The sequence below is a fragment of the Glycine max genome, chromosome 4 (assembly GCF_000004515.6).
Source record: "Glycine max cultivar Williams 82 chromosome 4, Glycine_max_v4.0, whole genome shotgun sequence".
Lineage (NCBI taxonomy): Eukaryota > Viridiplantae > Streptophyta > Magnoliopsida > Fabales > Fabaceae > Glycine > Glycine max.
The window spans coordinates 16,318,206-16,327,428 of record NC_016091.4 but is presented as its reverse complement, the minus strand read 5'-3'; positions in this window follow the sequence as shown (position 1 = coordinate 16,327,428).

Below are 9,223 nucleotides of genomic sequence, written 5' to 3'. Positions count from 1 at the left end.
TGCAATCAGCACAAAAGCGATTATCTTTTTGAAGCAATAAATCCTTCACTCTTCTTTTACCTGTAAGAAACCTGCCAATCATTCAACTTCTCAAGAAAAATAAATGAAAATAACTTTACATTCACAATTAGACATGGAAATAAGAAACACCAGATTTACTCTCATGTATTTAACTATCTCTTGTGTATCTTAAATGAGATTTAGATTTGAAATCTATAATACCCAGTGCTTAATAATTATTAGTTACTAATAATTATTTAGAGACATTCATAAGAATAGCTTTGGAGAATCAGATACAAAAATTCTCAAATACATATTATGCAAGTCTAATTCTATTGATCATAACATGAAAGGTTCAGCAAACTGAAACAATTGTCTCAATTTTTTCTTAATAATCAATACACCACCTTACATGTCTTAGTCCTATCTGGTTGCCTAAATCCAATTTCTTCCAGACATCAACAACTTTCTTGCAAATCCGGTTCAGTTCTCTTATGGAATGGCTTCTGATGGAAGCTTGCTTGTGGGGCTTCTATGGAGGCTGGATCTTTGAGCTTCAATGAGGTCCTTCAATGGTGATTTTTCACCATGGAGATGCAACGGAAGGCAAAGGAGAAGAGGAGAGGGGAGGCACCATCCACTAGGGAATAAGCCAAGGAAGAAGGAGCTTCACCACCAATAATTGCCTTGGATAAGAAGCTTGAAGAGGATGCTTTAATGGAGGAAAAGAAAGAGAGAAGGGGGGAGCACGAAATTGAAGGAATAAAAGAGGGAAAGAAGTGGAACTTTGAAGTGTATCTCATAAGAGTTTCATTCATCAAAGTTACAACAAGTGTTACGCATGCTTCTATTTATAGACTAGGTAGCTTCCTTGAGAAGCTTTCTTAAGAAAACTTCCTTGAGAAGCTTCTTGAGAAAACTTCCTTGAGAAGCTTCTTTGAGAAAACTTCCTTGAGAAGCTAGAGTTTAGCTACACACACCCATCTAAAAACTAAGCTCACCTCCTTGAGAAGCTTCCTTGAGAAGCTAGAGCTTAGCTACACACACCCATCTAAAAACTAAGCTCACCTCCTTGAGAAGCTTCCTTGAGAAGCTAGAGCTTAGCTACACACCCCTATAATAGCTAAGCTCACCCCCATGACAAAAAAAACATGAAAATACAAAAAAAAAATCCTACTACAAAGACTACTCAAAATGTCCTGAAATACAAGGCTAAAACCCTATACTACTAGAATGGCCAAAATACAAGGCCCAAAAGAAGAAAACAACCTATTCTACTATTTACAAAGAAGAGTGGACCCAACCTTGGCCCATGGGCTCAAAAATCTACCCTAAGGTTCATGAGAACCCTAAGGCCTTCTTTATCAACTCTAGCCCAATCCTCTTGGAGCATCTTGCTCATGGCTCTGGTAACTGGTCCTTTCCTAAGGAGGATTGCATCAGCTTCTCTGTTATGGTGTCCAACATAGGTTTCCAAGGCTGCACTTTAGAAGGGCTTTTCCCTCCAATATTCATCATACCAACACCATACTGCTCTGCCACCCCAACTCTACCAAGACTCCTGGAGGGTGAATTCCAAAATGTTTGGGTTTGGCTTGACAAAGGACCTGATTTTGCTATTGCAGTGAGTCTCTCTGCAAGGCAAGCCAGGTCCACCGGGGAAACATCTGCATGTAGTACCGAGTATGGTAGCATGAAATACACTTGACCAAGTTGGAGGTGGGTGTCTCCATTCATTGATGTTGAGCAAGGGGAAAGAAGCTAAGTGGAAGTGCAAACAAAGTGTTTTTTGGGAGTGAAATTGGTTGATCAAAATCCTCTACATAACCATTGAGATGAACCACAGGGATATTCTTCAATGTGGAGGATGAGTTACAAGAAAACATGATCAACAATAACTCAATTTCAAATTAGTCTGATAAGAAAAGTTAACATCATAACTAATCTAAAGTTTTCAGCCTTAATAGGAGTGAATCCAGTTGATGGAATGGACAAAGGAAAGAAAACCACCCCACCAGTTCTGACCTATTTTCCTAACTCATTTGATTTTGATACGGCAGTAATGGTCAAAGGTTTAGGTGTAGGTGAATTGAAAAGGAATCATTTTTTCCCCCATCTGTAATAAATTCGATACTTGGTTAATTTTTAATTAACCAAGTATAGGTGAGTAAACACTACTTCAATTATATGATATATAGGTTAAGTTTGACATACTTGAAAACACATTCCATTTTCTCTTGTTTTCATCACAGTTATGAAACCCAGGCCAGGCATGAACCTGGCCAAGACAGTTGATGACAAGTCACAGGATGCATTGCAGTGTATTAATAGAAATATGATATAAATATCATGACTAATTGTCATACCCTAATTTCTTCCGGGGACCTTTGCTTGATGACATGCGACCATTCTTTGGTCCTTGTGAGGTGCTTGGCACCCATCATTAGGCAATTTATGAAATTCCAGGACATGCCGAAAAACCAAAAAAATGTTGATGCACAATCCGTAAGTTTCCGTGACACACCGGAAATCAAATGGAAGCATCGTTGCATAATTAAGTGAGGTTCCGTAACATTCCGTAAGTCAAAAAGGGGATGATTATGTAATCCGCAAGTATCGTTACGAAATTCGTAAGTTTTCGTAACTTTACGAAAAAAGAATTACCAAAAAACAGCAGAGGGGGGTGTACTTAGTAAAAATGGGGGTGCAAATAGCACCCAGGCCCATTTGGGCCCTCCAGAAGATTCCTCCAGAAGGCGGTTGCTTCTGGAGGAAGCGGTTGCTTCTGGAGGAAGCAACCCTGCTCGCCTGGGCGAGCTGGGCGGCAACCACCTCCCCTATTTTGCTATAAATAGGGGAGGAAATGAAGAAGGAAGGGGTCCAGCCCCTTAGGCACTTCTCTCTCTTTCGAATTTGCTTGGAAAAATTGTTTCCGTGAAGAAAATCTAAGCCGAGGCGCTTCCGAAACGTTTCCGTAACGTTTTCCGTGAGGAATCTCGCAAAGGTTTGAACCGTTCTTCGACGTTCTTCATTCGTTCTTCATCGTTCTTCGATCTTCAACGGGTAAGTACCTCGAACCAAGCTTTTCGATTCATTCTATGTACCCGTAGTGGTCCACATTGTGTTTCGTGCATTTTTATTCTCATTTTGTTTACTTTTTATACCCCCTGTTGACGTGCTTAAGCCATTTTACTTAAGTCATTTCTCGCTTAACTTAAAAATAAAATAAATTTCCACCGAACGTTTGAATTATATTATCCGTTAACTTCGGTTAAAATCAATTCCGACCGTTCGGTCATGCCGTAACCACGTTGGAAATCAAAAAGAGGTAAAAAATAATATAATAATCAAAAAGACATCTTTTAGTAAAATAAAGCGGAAAATCAATCGGACGTTTTCTCTTTGGGATTTCTCATTCTTAATCGAATTGATTAATAACTAAAGTGAAACTAAGGGCTAAAATCAATTCGCCTAGTCAAGCTCGTCCATAAAAATAGGCTTTTGAAGTTTGTCATTTCAATTTCTCACTAAGTAAAATGGGTCATTTTTAAGGTCCAATGCCTTAAGATGATCACCTCTTAAGCAAAAAGAGAATCACTTGATAAGCAAGAACTACGTAGGTCTGAGTTCCTCATTGAGGATACGTAGGAGCAAAAGTCCCGCTTTTGTCGACCACCCCAAGAGATCGTTAATGGTCCGATGCCTTAACGTTTCTCTCCTTTCAAAATAAGAGATCGTTAATGGTCCAATGCCTTAACGTTTCTCTCCTTTCAAAAACAAGAGATCGTTAATGGTCCAACGCCTTAACGTTTCTCATCTTTCAAAATCAAAAGATCGTTTAATGGTCCAACACCTTAAATGACCTTTTGTTCAAATAAAAACATATTTTGCAAAAAAGACAAAAACAAACTTAACCAAACACTTTGTTCCGAAAGAACTACGTAGGTCTGATTTCCTCATCGCAAATTGAGGAATACGTAGGAGCAAAGGGAAACACCCTTGTCGACCACAAAAAAGAAAAATATAAAAAGGGTATAAAGGATATAAGGACATAAAAGGGAACATAAAAATCAAAGTCATGTTTGCACATTCGATTAAAGGCTGTCGTCCCTTGGGACGGACGTGTGGGGTGCTAATACCTTCCCCGTGCGTAAATACAACTCCCGAACCTTTCACTTAAAAGTTCGTAGATCGCGTCTTTTCCGGTTTTTCCGACGTTTTCCTCAAATAAACGTTGGTGGCGACTCCGCGCGTATTCCTTTCGTGGAACACGCATCCCGCGAGTCACGCGTCGCCCTCCCGCCGAAGGGTAGGTTGCGACAGTTGGCGACTCCACTGGGGACTGTTTTTAGAGAGTTAGGCCATTTAATTTTGTGCAATGTTTTACCATGACTTACCCCTTTGTTGGTTTCCTTTCATTATGTTCTTGTGTATATAAACTCTTTGTTGCTTTTAGTGCGTTTTAAATGTATGCATGAAGTAAATATTTATTCATTTGATGCACACAAACACCAACACTATTTGCACACACTGTGAGTGAAAAAGGGCCCTATACCCGGGTTCATGGGAGCATAAGGAGTGGAGGTGAATCTGTGATCATGCTAGGTCTCCGACTTGCTTGATTACAGTGAACCCTCATCTAGAGCTTTTCTCTTTGAAAACCTATTGTTGCTAGTAGTCCCTACTGCTACAATATGTTCTTCAAAGGGGATGATACCTCTAGAAACCATCAAGAGAGATATAACTACCTTGGGGATTATTGCTAAAAGCCTAGTTAGTTCTCTCCCTTATAGGTCCCTTAAATAGGGGCACGAAGCAAACACGCTGCGTGCCATTTTTCACACTGCCATGCATGAGTATCATATACCCTTTTGCTTATGTTCGGTAAATATTGTCATACTGTGCACATTCCCGCATTGTGTTTTTTGCATAGGCATTGCATATGGGTTCTGTCTTGATCCCTACTGTAAACAAACCAACGGAGGGTCCGTGTCGCCTTCTTAAAAACGTGCGTTGGGGCATTTCGCTACCCCTAGACGTCGTATCTAAGAAGGGGACAAATTCCCCGGACCCCCGCATTCCTAGATTGCATCTGTGTCATATGCATTTCTTCATGCATTCATCCATCCCACCCATGAGATATCGGAGTTTTGATTTGCACCAGCTTTTGTCTCACTTTAGTAAGCATGGGAACAAATCAAACCGGCAAGAGGTTCTACCAAGTCAAGGTCAAAAGCCCAGATACCACCAGCATCAAGGAATTAGGGCGGTTGATGGAACCCCTCCAAATGCAAGCCTTCCGCAAGACTTACGGAAAGATCTTAGAGTTAACCATAGCAGAGGTGTCCATAGAAGCCATTGTATCACTTACCCAATACTACGACCAGCCTTTGAGATGCTTCACATTCGGGGACTTCCAATTAGTACCAACCATTGAAGAATTTGAGGAAATTCTAGGATGTCCTCTCGGAGGAAGAAAACCATATCTTTCCTCCGGGTGTCTCCCCTCTTTTAGCAGAATTGCAACTGTGGTCAAGGATTCAGCAAGAGGTTTGGACCGCATAAAACAGACTCGGAACGGCATAGCAGGCCTACCACAGAAGTACCTAGAAGACAAGGCGAGGGGTATGGCCAATCAAGGAGACTGGGTCCCGTTTATGGATGTGTTAGCTTTGCTAATTTTTGGGGTCGTCCTCTTTCCAAACGTGGATGGTTTGATAGACCTAGCAGCAATCGACGCTTTCCTTGCCTACCGCCATAGCAAGGAAAGTCCGGTGGTAGCCATCTTGGCAGATCTATTTGATACATTTGACCGAAGATGCGAGAAGAGTAGCGCACGGATCATCTGTTGCTTACCCGCCCTCTGTGTTTGGTTGGTTTCACACTTGTTCCAACAAGACACAAGACATCCATGTCCGCTCCTGAGCCATCGCTCGTGTACTGAAAAGAGGAGAATGGATTGGGATCAGCTCTTGGCCGGGATAGGAGGTAGAACAATCAGTTGGTTCCCCCGATGGAAGGAAGGAAAAGAAGGAGTCCTTTTCTCATGTGGAAAGTACCCAAACATTCCGCTGGTAGGAACGAGGGGTTGTATTAATTACAATCCCACGCTCGCTATAAGGCAACTAGGGTACCCCATGAGGGGAGCACCGACGGAAGAAAGCATGTCTCCTTTCCTTGTGAGGGATTTCGGCGCACAAAATTCCAAGACTATACAAAGAATCCATAAGGCATGGGAAACCCCGTTAAGGAAAGATCAAGAGCTTAGAGGCATTCGTAATGGCATCATTGGTGGTTACCATGAATGGCTGAAAGTTCATATACGAGGTTTAGATTGGCTCGCCAAGTTAAAAGTCGTCAGCGAAGAGAATTTTGAAGCACCGGAAGAGGACGAAGAAGTCCAAACTCTCAAAAGCGAGTTAGGAAAGGCGAAACTTGCCAAGGAGAAGTTCAAGTTGGCCGCTACACACGTTCGGAAGGAGTGTGCCGGGTTACGGGAAGAGAATGCAATTACTGCAAGAGCCCTTGAACAAGAGACCAAGAGGGCTCGCAAGGAAGAGTATGGCCGGAACAAATTTCGCGGAGCTCTATGGGGTAGCAATAGTGAACTCAAGTTGCGAAGGGAAGAAAGAGACCAGTCGCGAGCACATAGCATGGTTCTGAAAGAGGAGTTAATTGCTTGTTCAAGGTCCAAAAGAAGCTTGTCTCAGCGTTTATGCGAGACGGAGACCAACATGCTAGCTATCATCGCCAAGTACCAAGAAGAGTTAGGTCTAGCCGCGGCCCACGAGCATAGGATCGCGGATGAGTATGCTCAAGTATATGCGGAAAAAGAGGCTAGAGGAAGGGTGATCGACTCTTTACACCAAGAGGCAACCATGTGGATGGACCGGTTTGCTCTTACCTTGAACGGGAGTCAAGAACTTCCCCGATTGTTAGCCAAGGCCAAGGCGATGGCAGACACCTACTCCACCCCCGAAGAGATTCATGGGCTTCTCGGCTATTGTCAGCATATGATAGACTTAATGGCCCACATAATTAGAAATCGTTAGGAAACTTGTATGGTCTCTCAGACCTTGACTGGATACGACTTCTTTTTTGAAATAAAATGAGTTGGTCCCATGTTTCTACTCCAAAAAGCTTGTGCAAATCAAGTCACTCCCGCATTTCATCTCTAGCATGCATTGTATGTTGGTCTCGTCCTTTGTCACGGGAAGCCGGAAGGTCCATATCACCTTCTTAATTGTACACATGGGGCACTGCGCCCCAAATGCGCAAGTAAGAAGAGATAATTTTCCGGGCTCTCGTGTCCGTAAAATGCATTCATATCATGCATCGCATAAGCATCTCTTCATAACATCATAATGGACATATCCTGCATTTGTCCGTTATCATATTCCGGCCTCACATTTTGCATGAGTCATGGCATCATCATGCATATGCGTTCAACAAACTTTTTGATCTGCAAAATTGCATACCATTTGTTTTCATGTTTGCTCATCCTTGCGTTTTCCTCTACAAAACAAAAACAAAAGAGGGGGAAGCGTGAAACTTCACACTACATTCTTAGTTTCATGTGTTAGGCACCACGAGCCAACCATGTTGGGATCATAAACCCGTTTCACTTAAAAACAAAATAATTGAACATGGTACCTAATGCATGGTTAACTAGGAAATGGTGTTTCTTCGGGCATCTCAATTTCATAATTACATTTTCCATGCATAAGCTTAAAGTATGCCCGAGTCATTCATCCCTATGAGATGTTGTTGAAGTATTGGCGATCAGAATTGCCATTCCTTGGATTACGGGGTTGAACCAAGCTCGTGCTTTTACAAAAAGGTTCATCAAGTCAAGTTGAAATATGGAAGTAACCGTCTTGCAAGATTGGGGCAAAAGATGAATCGAGTCACATCACTGCTTCGTCTACTGCCAAACATATTTAGGATTATTGATGTCCTTGTTACTTCCAGTTTCACCTTGACAAAGATGTCATGGACCATGTTGAAAATCTAAATTGATTCAACCCCATATCTTGCGTAAAAATTCGCAATACTTCAACTGTACATCATTCGCATACATCCATGCTTTTCGTTGGTTGCATTGCTCATTGCATTCTTTCCTTGAAAAAGAAAATAAAAATAAATAAATAAATAAAATAAAATAAAAATGATCTTAATCATTGTTATCAAAAAGAAAAGGAAACGCTTTACGGCGCCCTTACCGAACTCGTGCTAGAGCTAGATGAAGGCCAAAAATGGAGGCCATAAAAGAGCAAATGGCCACAATGATAAAGGCCATGATGAGCATGAAGAAGATAATGGAAGCCAATGCGGTTATAGTTGCCGCTATTAAGCGCTGTCGCTAAGGTGAACCCAATGCTCCCATCTGGCCTCAAGCAAATGAATCGTCCAACCTCAAATATGGTAGGCAAAGATTTGGGAAGTACGGATGACCCCATGATGTGCAAATTCAAAACGAGCACGCCTTCCCATCATATGGCTTGCCTCCCAACTATACACCACCCAATGTGGCATACACTCTCAATGAAAATCTCAATAACTCCACTCCGATACTCATTGAGAACCAATAACCTCATCAGGCACATATCTCTCAAAACCATGGGAAAGACACATGAAATTCCCCACCACAATCTAGCTGACTTCGAGCCTTGGCTCGGATATGCCACTGAAGGGCAAGCAGTTGGTGGTATACCCTTTGAAAACCCTTTGGAGGGCCCTCAGTATCACCCACAACTGCACCTATTGCATTCCACAGCGGATAAAAACCCTCATGACTATGGCAGGAATGGGAAAGTTGGATCATCTAAAGGAAAGGCTCAGGGCCATTGAAGGAGGTGAAGATTATGCCTTTGCTAACCTAGAAAAGTTGTTCCTACCCAAACATGGTCATTCCCAAGTTCAAGGTGCTGGACTTTGACAAGTACAAGGGGGCTACTTGTCTCAAGAACCATCTAAAGATGTATTGTCAGAAGATGGGGGAATACGCAAAAGATGAGGAATTGCTGATACATTCCTTCCAAGAAAGTCTTACTGGGGTAGCTGTTACCTGGTACACTAACTTGGAACCTTCCCGAGTCCATTCTTGGAAGGACCTAATGGTTGCCTTTGTTAGGCAGTATCAGTACAATTTTGATATGGTTCCGGATAGGATGCAACTACAGAACATGTGCAAAAAGGGGGACGGATCTTTCAAAGAACACGC